The sequence below is a fragment of the Babylonia areolata genome, chromosome 10 (genome assembly GCF_041734735.1).
Source record: "Babylonia areolata isolate BAREFJ2019XMU chromosome 10, ASM4173473v1, whole genome shotgun sequence".
Classification (NCBI taxonomy): Eukaryota; Metazoa; Mollusca; class Gastropoda; order Neogastropoda; family Buccinidae; genus Babylonia; species Babylonia areolata.
In genome coordinates this window covers 10,377,181-10,384,680 of record NC_134885.1, presented here as the reverse complement: position 1 = coordinate 10,384,680, position 7,500 = coordinate 10,377,181, and the positions used below count along the sequence as shown (strand labels likewise).

Below are 7,500 nucleotides of genomic sequence, written 5' to 3'. Positions count from 1 at the left end.
CACTACACGATATCTGCCAAGCAGATGTCTGACCAGCAGCGAAACCCAACGCGCTTAGTCAGGCCTTGAAAAAAACAAAAAAACAAACAAAACAACAACCAAAAAACAAAAACAGAGAGCAAATAATTTTTGAATGAAATCCGATTTTTAACAACGTATGTGCACTCGTAGATCCGCAACACCAACTATGAAGGGGCAAACGCTCGACCTATACCAGAGATTGACACAAGCTTTCAGTTGGTCCAACAGCAAAGTGAGAGCTGTAGAATGAACAGTTTCTCCACTGCAATGAAAATTAATCCACAGCTTAGTCTTTTGTGGAGGACTATGATGGAATCTCCCGTCGGATCGACGGATGAGTAGGCAGGCAGGCTTATTTATCAGTGTGTGTCCTCATATGGGAGAAGAGGCCGATTCTGGATGCGCAGAACTTCCCACAGGTGTTTCAAGGGAAAAGTCTCCAGAAGTTGAACCCTGCTTCCTTCGCTCACGCTTCTCCTTAATGGCCAGCGTTCTCTTGTTTTCAAACGTCTTTATACCACTGGAGCACAGCGTCCTCCAGCGAGAGTGGTCAAGGGCATCAGTTTCCCAGGAAGCGATGTCTATGTAACAGGCTTTGAGGTTTGTCTTCAAGGTGTCCTTGAAGCGCTTGCAAGGTCTTCCAAGTTCGCGATGGCCTTCCTTCAGCTGGCCATACAGTAGCATCTTCGGGATCCTGCTGTCTGTCATGCGGACAACGTGTCCTGTCCAGCGTAGCTGCCACTGGATCAGCAGGCTTTCGATGCTGGGCAGACTGCTCGTCTCTAGGACCTGGAGGTTGGCCTGACCAGCACAGATGACTTTTTTTTAAAGTAAAAGGCAAGATTGCGCCGGCTCTTAGTGCTGCAGGTATGGGGGACAGTTGGCCTTTGGGGACCATCCCAATGCCTACTGTCCAAAACCCCTCTTCTTCTTCTTCTTCTTCTGAGAGAGAGAGAGAGAGAGAGAGAGAGAGAGAGAGAGAGAGAGAGAGAGAGAGAGAGAGAGAGAGAGCGTGGGGTCGTACCTTGGGCAAAGACACTCTGCACACGAACCAAATTCTAGTCCAGATAGTCCTGACAACAGTTGGTTCCACTGCTGTTCCTGATGCATGGTCATTGTCGGACACGACCTTCATACAAAGCAACTCTGAATCTGTTCACATGAGGCCACAGGTGTGTCTGTTCATGTTACACAAAAGGGGAACAAACAGACAGACACAGACAGATAAACAGGGCTGACTGAGTGGGCTGGCAGAGCCATCTGTTGACAAACGTTCCCTCCTCTGACGTTGTACAAAGTGTACACGACCATACCGGGTACACAGACGGGAGTGGTGGGTGCGGTGGCCTGGGAGGTGGGGAGTAGGGAGTGAGATAGTGTGTGTGTGTGTGTATGCGTGTGTGTGTGTGTGTGTGTGTGTGTGTGTGTGTGTGTGTGCGTGTGTTCAAAACGGGCTAAATCAGGCGCGGGTATGGGTACACGTGGTATACATGTGTGCCCAGCTCTCCGTGCACGTGCTCCAACATACTGACTTCAGCAGAATAAATATTCGATCTCTCTCATCTTCTCTCTCTCTCTCTCTCTCTCTCTCTCTCTCTCTCTCTCTCCCCCCATATGAAAACTTTATGCCGTAACCGGCTTGGTTTGTTCGTGTGAGGTATACTTGATATATTGTATGTTTATTCATGTATACTTTTTAAAAAAAACCTCATCGTCATTATTGCCATCATCATCATCATTATTTTTCTAATCAATATCATTACTGCTGTTGTTGTCAATATTCTTTATATATATCATCATTATTATTATTGTGGATTGCTTGCCAAAAAGGCAATCAGATTCTTTTGCTTCTCAGGCGGACGGGTTACCACTAGGTCATCACACACACACACACACACACACACACACACACACACACACACACAAACACACAAACACACACAAACAAACAAACAAACAAACTTAGGCCTACCCCATGAGACAGCGAAACGAACAAGCAAACAAACAAACACAAATTCCCAGCTGGCTGTTTCCCTTTGATGTGGATGCGAAAGAAACACACCGTCAGCGCAACAACGAAACAGCCAGAGAGACCACCCCACCACACCCAGTTGTTCGGGGAGGGGAAGCATACATCACAGAGCTGACGCGGGAGGTGGTAGGATTTGATTGGCTGGGAGCTAGAGGGGTTCCGTCTGCCAGGTTTACGCCTCCCTCTATCTCTCTCATCTTCTCTCCTCCTCCCGCCCCCTTTCCCCAGACCCCCAAATGGCCCCTCCATCTTTGTGAGCCCTGCATCTAACGGGTTCATTTGATCCCCGTTGGATGGATGAGCGAATGGAATGGCAGTGTGTTTTTATTATATAACTTGTTGTGTGAACTGAACAGCTTTAGTTGATGCTTTTGGGTGTTTTGTTTTTCTTTCTTTTTGTTTTCTTTGGCTCTCAATCGTTCTGTCTGGATTACTCTTAGTGGTCTGATGACCCTGATTCGGTGGGGTGGGGAAGGTGGTGGTGAGAGGATAGGTATGGAGGGCAGAAGGAGAAGGGGAGAAAGAGAGTGGGGTGACAGGGGGGGGGGGTAGTTACTCCGCTACCCCCACCCCCAACCCACACCCCCATCCGCGACCAACCCTCAACCGCCCACTCGCCTGGTGTTATGAGGAAGGGAAGTGGTCTGTCAGAAACTGCTAATTATTTCCCTTTTCTACAGAGGCGGCGGAGGTCGTTTTATTCATTTGTTTATTCATTGATTTATTATTATTCATGTATTTATTTACTTATCTACTTATTTATTTTGTTATTTTATTTATCATCTATCGTCATCTGTCTATTTATTAATTTGTTTATTAATTTGTGAATATATTTGTTCAAACCCGTACATTTATTATACATGTGTGTGTGTGTGTGTGTGTGTGTGTGTGTGTGTGTGTGTGTGTGTGAGAGAGAGAGAGAGAGAGAGAGAGAGAGAGAGAGAGAGAGAGAGAGAGAGATTTTTCTTTGTTCATTTACCATTTATGTCCACATATGCATTTATCTGATTTATGTGTCTTTTGCTTCATTGCATTCATATCATTGCTTCTTTTTTTGCAAAAGAAAAAAAATCATGCAAACTGTTAAGAGTCAGCCATTTACGCAGTTTAGATAATGATTGTAGCCTGCCAATAAATCAGATTCTGAAACAGATGAAATCAGAAGGAACATTTATTTTGGACAGTGCACCATTCTCTCTCTCTCTCTCTCTCTCTCTCTCTCTGTCTGTCTGTCTGTCTGTCTGAACCTTAGTTATCTATTTTGTGTTCTGGAGATCCACAATTTGTTCTCTTTCCTTGGTAATAAATCTGTATCAATGCGATTTTTACAAGATGCTTTCATGTTTGTATGTATGTTTGTTTGTTTGTGTTAAAAAACAAAACAAAAGAAAATAATACTGCATGGCTCAGAGGAAAAACAAAACAAAACAAAACAACAACAACAAAAAAGAAACAAACAAGAAAGAGAGAGAGAGAGAGAGAGAGAGAGAGAGAGAGAGAGAGAGAGTTCACTTTCTCATCTCTCATCCTAGTTGAAATAAAAGTTCGTTTCAAATCGTTTCTTCTTCTTCTTCTTCTTCTTCTTCTTCTTCTTCTCTCTCTCTCTCTCTCTCTCTCTCTCTCTCTCTCTCCCCACCCACCCACACACACACAAACAGACACATGTATAATAATTTTATGTGCACGGATTTGACAGCTGACAGCTGACTGGCTACCCAAACCCAAGGCCCACAGAAAACCCCAAGCCACGAGACAAGTCACTCGTGAACTTGCAACGGGGTAGGGGCGGGGCGGGGTGGGGGCAGACAGGCGAGCGGTGCCGTGTGCAAAAGAAGCGACGAGTTTCACGTGCGCACAGTCTTTCCTGTCTGTCACAAACTTTGCGCAAGCGGTAGCTCTGTGTGTGTGTGTTGGGTGGGGTAGGGGTGCGGGCGGGAGGAAGGAAGGCAGCCGCATCCCGAACACTGACTGCGTCTTGAGCATTGGCCACTGTCCGCGGTACGTGGGACGTTTTGTGTGTGTGTGTGTGTGTGTGTGTGGGAGAGGGGGGAAAGGGGTGCATGTATGTATATATAGGGGTGTGTCTGCGGCGGTGCGGGGCAAAAAATCAGGATGAGGGAGTGAGTGTGCGTGCGGACAGTGCAGGCAGGCTGAGAAGGGAGACAGTGTGACGATGTCTGTGGCCCTCACTGTTTGTGAAGACGGCACTCCAGAGATCCACTACTAGTAGCTCGACTGTCTTTTTTTTTTTTACATCGGCAGGCAAGACAGACAGGCATCATTGGCGACCCCAGCTTGCTTTCTTTCTCCCGCTCAAGTCAGAGCCAGAGACTGGTGGTGGCTGTCTTTCGTTCGTTAGGTCGCTCGCTGGTTCGTTCGTTCGTTCGTTCAACTCTAAGCTGCTGCTAGAAGAAAACAGGTGGGTTGTTGTTTTTGCTTTTTTTATTATTATTTTTTTTCAAGAGTGGATGGAATGATGATGAAAGCTTGTCTGCTTTCTTTTCCTTTCACAAGTTTGGTTTTTGAGGACTTCTCTTCTTATCGAGTTTGGTTTTTGAAAGGACTTCTCTTCTTATCGAGTTTGGTTTTTGAAAGGACTTCTCTTCTTATCGAGGTTGGTTTTTGAAAGGACTTCTCTTCTTATCGAGGTTGGTTTTTGAAAGGACTTCTCTTCTTATCGAGTTTGGTTTTTGAGGACATCCGCTGCAAAGGCAGGTCTGTCCATCCGAAGTGGGCTCTCAGTCCTTCCGAGATTTGTAAACACTTTTCTGCAGCCTGTTAATCAAAATGTGCGAGTGAAGAAAGTGAACAATCACAAGATATATATATATATATATATATATATATATGAAAAAAAAGTTTCTTATATGGCAGTTGGTGGTTAAACGTGTTCGAAGTTATTACGTTTAAATTAACGAGGCCACTTTTACCACCCACGAATCGGTTAAAAACTTGATTGTTTGAAACAAGAAGAAGAAGAATTGTATTATTATTATTATCATTATTGACCATCATCTTCTTCATAATCATCACAATATCACGAGCATTTATGCAAGAGACCATAATGAGTTGGACTTTTATTCTTTCTTTTTTTATTTCGTTTTTTTCCCCCGGTTGTTTGTTTGTTGTTTAGTACTAGTAGTGGTGGTGGTGTTAATGTTCTTCGTTCGTGGGCTGTGACTCCCACGTCCACTTGTACATATGTACGAGTGGGCTTTTGCGTGCGCGACCATTTTTTAGCCTCGTCGTATTCGAAGCCATACTCCGTTTTCGGGGGGAGGGGGAGTGGGGGGGGGGGGGAGCGGGGGGGGGGGGGATTGTAGGTGATGATGTTGTTGGCTTGCTGTTGTTATTGTTATTATCATTATTGCTGTCAATATTGTCTTGTATTCAGTGAATGATCTGTTTTGTTTATCATCGAAATGTGTGTGTTTCATCACCAAATTTGAATATAATTCTTATAAGAACCTAAGTGTTGGTGAACACGGAAGGAAAAAAAAAAAAGAACGAAAAAAAGTACAAAATATTTTCAGAAAACGAAGAACGGAAGAGAGAGAGAGAGAGAGAGAGAGAGAGAGAGAGAGAGAGAGAGAGAGAGAGAAAACCGTCAACAACACAGAAATCGTAGAAGACATGCGATCACACAACTAAACGAAAATTAAGAACCATTCCGAATCTTGCACAGTTCTTGTTCCTTGTGGGCGGGAGGAAATGAAACTGAATAATTCCAGCGAACAGTTGTGTGTGCAGCGTATGTTATGAACACCACTCAAAAACAGATGTAAGGAAGTTCATTTCCGTGTTTAAAAAAAACAACCAAAAAAACTATCCGTTATAAACCACTAAATAACAGAATCGGTCTAGCATTGGACTTCTCAATCAGAGTTCACCAGTGATCAGGGTTCTTCTTCTCCCTCGTTCGTGGGCTGCAGCTCCCACGTTCACTCGTATGTCCACGAGTGGGCTTTTACGTGTATGACCGTTTTTACCCCGCCATGTAGGCAGCCATACTCCGTTTTCGGGGCGTGTGCATGCTGGGTATGTTCTTGTTTCCATAAACCACCGAATGCTGACATGGGATTGCAGGATCTTTAACATGCGTATTTGATCTTCTGCTTGCGTATACACACGAAGGGGGGGTTCAGGCACAAAGCAGGTCTGCACATATGTTGACCTGGGAGATCGTAAAAATCTCCACCCTTTACTCACCAGGCGCCGTAACCGAGCTTGGAACCCGGGACCCTCAGACTGAAAGTCCAACGCTTTAACCACTCGGCTGTTGCGCCCGTCAGATCAGGGTTCGAGACCCCTGTTTCTAGTCTGCTATTGTGTCCTTGGTATACATACAGCACTTCACTCCGATTTGCTTCGCTCCATCCCGATGCGAATGCGTACCCGACTTCGGCTGGAGAAGGTTAAAAATCGTGGAGTAGAGGAGTGGGCCCCACTTCCCGTACCCGACTTCGGTTGGAGAAGGTTAAAATCGTGGAGTAGAGGAGTCGGCCTCCGCTTCCCGTACCCGATTTGGGCTGGAGAGGGTTAAAATCGTGGAGTAGAGTAGTCGGCCTCCGCTTCCCGTACCCGACTTCGGCTGGAGAGGGTTAAAATCGTGGAGTAGAGGACTGGGCCCCGCTTCCCGTACCCGATATCGGCTGGAGAGGGTTAAAATCGTGGAGTAGAGGAGTGGGCCTCCGCTTCCCGTACCCGACTTCGGCTGGAGAGGGTTAAAATCGTGGAGTAGAGGAGTCGGCCTCCGCTTCCCGTACCCGATTTGGGCTGGAGAGGGTTAAAATCGTGGAGTAGAGGAGTCGGCCTCCGCTTCCCGTACCCGACTTCGGCTGGAGAAGGTTAAAATCGTGGAGTAGAGGAGTCGGCCCCCGCTTCCCGTACCCGACTTCGGCTGGAGAGGGTTAAAATCGTGGAGTAGAGGACTGGGCCCCGCTTCCTGTACTCGGCTTCGGCTGGAGAGGGTTAGAATCGTGGAGTAGAGGACTGGGCCCCGCTTCCCGTACCCGACTTCGGCTGGAGAGGGTTAAAATCGTGGGGTAGAGGACTGGGCCCCGCTTCCCGTACCCGATTTGGGCTGGAGAGGGTTAAAATCGTGGAGTAGAGGAGTGGGCCTCCGCTTCCCGTACCCGACTTCGGCTGGAGAGGGTTAAAATCGTGGGGTAGAGGACTGGGCCCCGCTTCCCGTACCCGACCGGCTGGAGAGGGTTAAAATCGTGGAGCAGAGAACTGGGCGCCGCTTCCTGTACCCGACTTCGGCTGGAGAGGGTTAAAATCGTGGAGTAGAGAACTGGGCGCCGCTTCCTGTACTCGGCTTCGGCTGGAGAGGGTTAAAATCGTGGAGTAGAGGACTGGACCCCACTTCCCGTACCCGACTTCGGCTGGAGAAGGTTAAAATCGTGGAGTAGAGGAGTCGGCCTCCGCTTCCCGTACCCGGCTTG

General features: G+C 46.9%; 1 protein-coding gene across 4 annotated transcripts in view; it reads left to right on the top strand.

The window, feature by feature from the left end:
- LOC143286766 (uncharacterized) overlaps positions 1 to 7,500 on the top strand; it is a 335,447-nt gene that overhangs the window by 280,168 nt on the left and 47,779 nt on the right. Inside the window, exon 1 of one of the 4 annotated variants that reach the window (XM_076594527.1) lies at positions 4,156 to 4,472. The exons of the other annotated variants lie outside the window; for them this stretch is intronic. The gene's annotated coding sequence lies outside the window, so the exon portion shown is untranslated. Of the gene's footprint in view, positions 1 to 4,155; positions 4,473 to 7,500 lie in introns of those variants that run through there. 4 annotated transcript variants of the gene reach the window in all.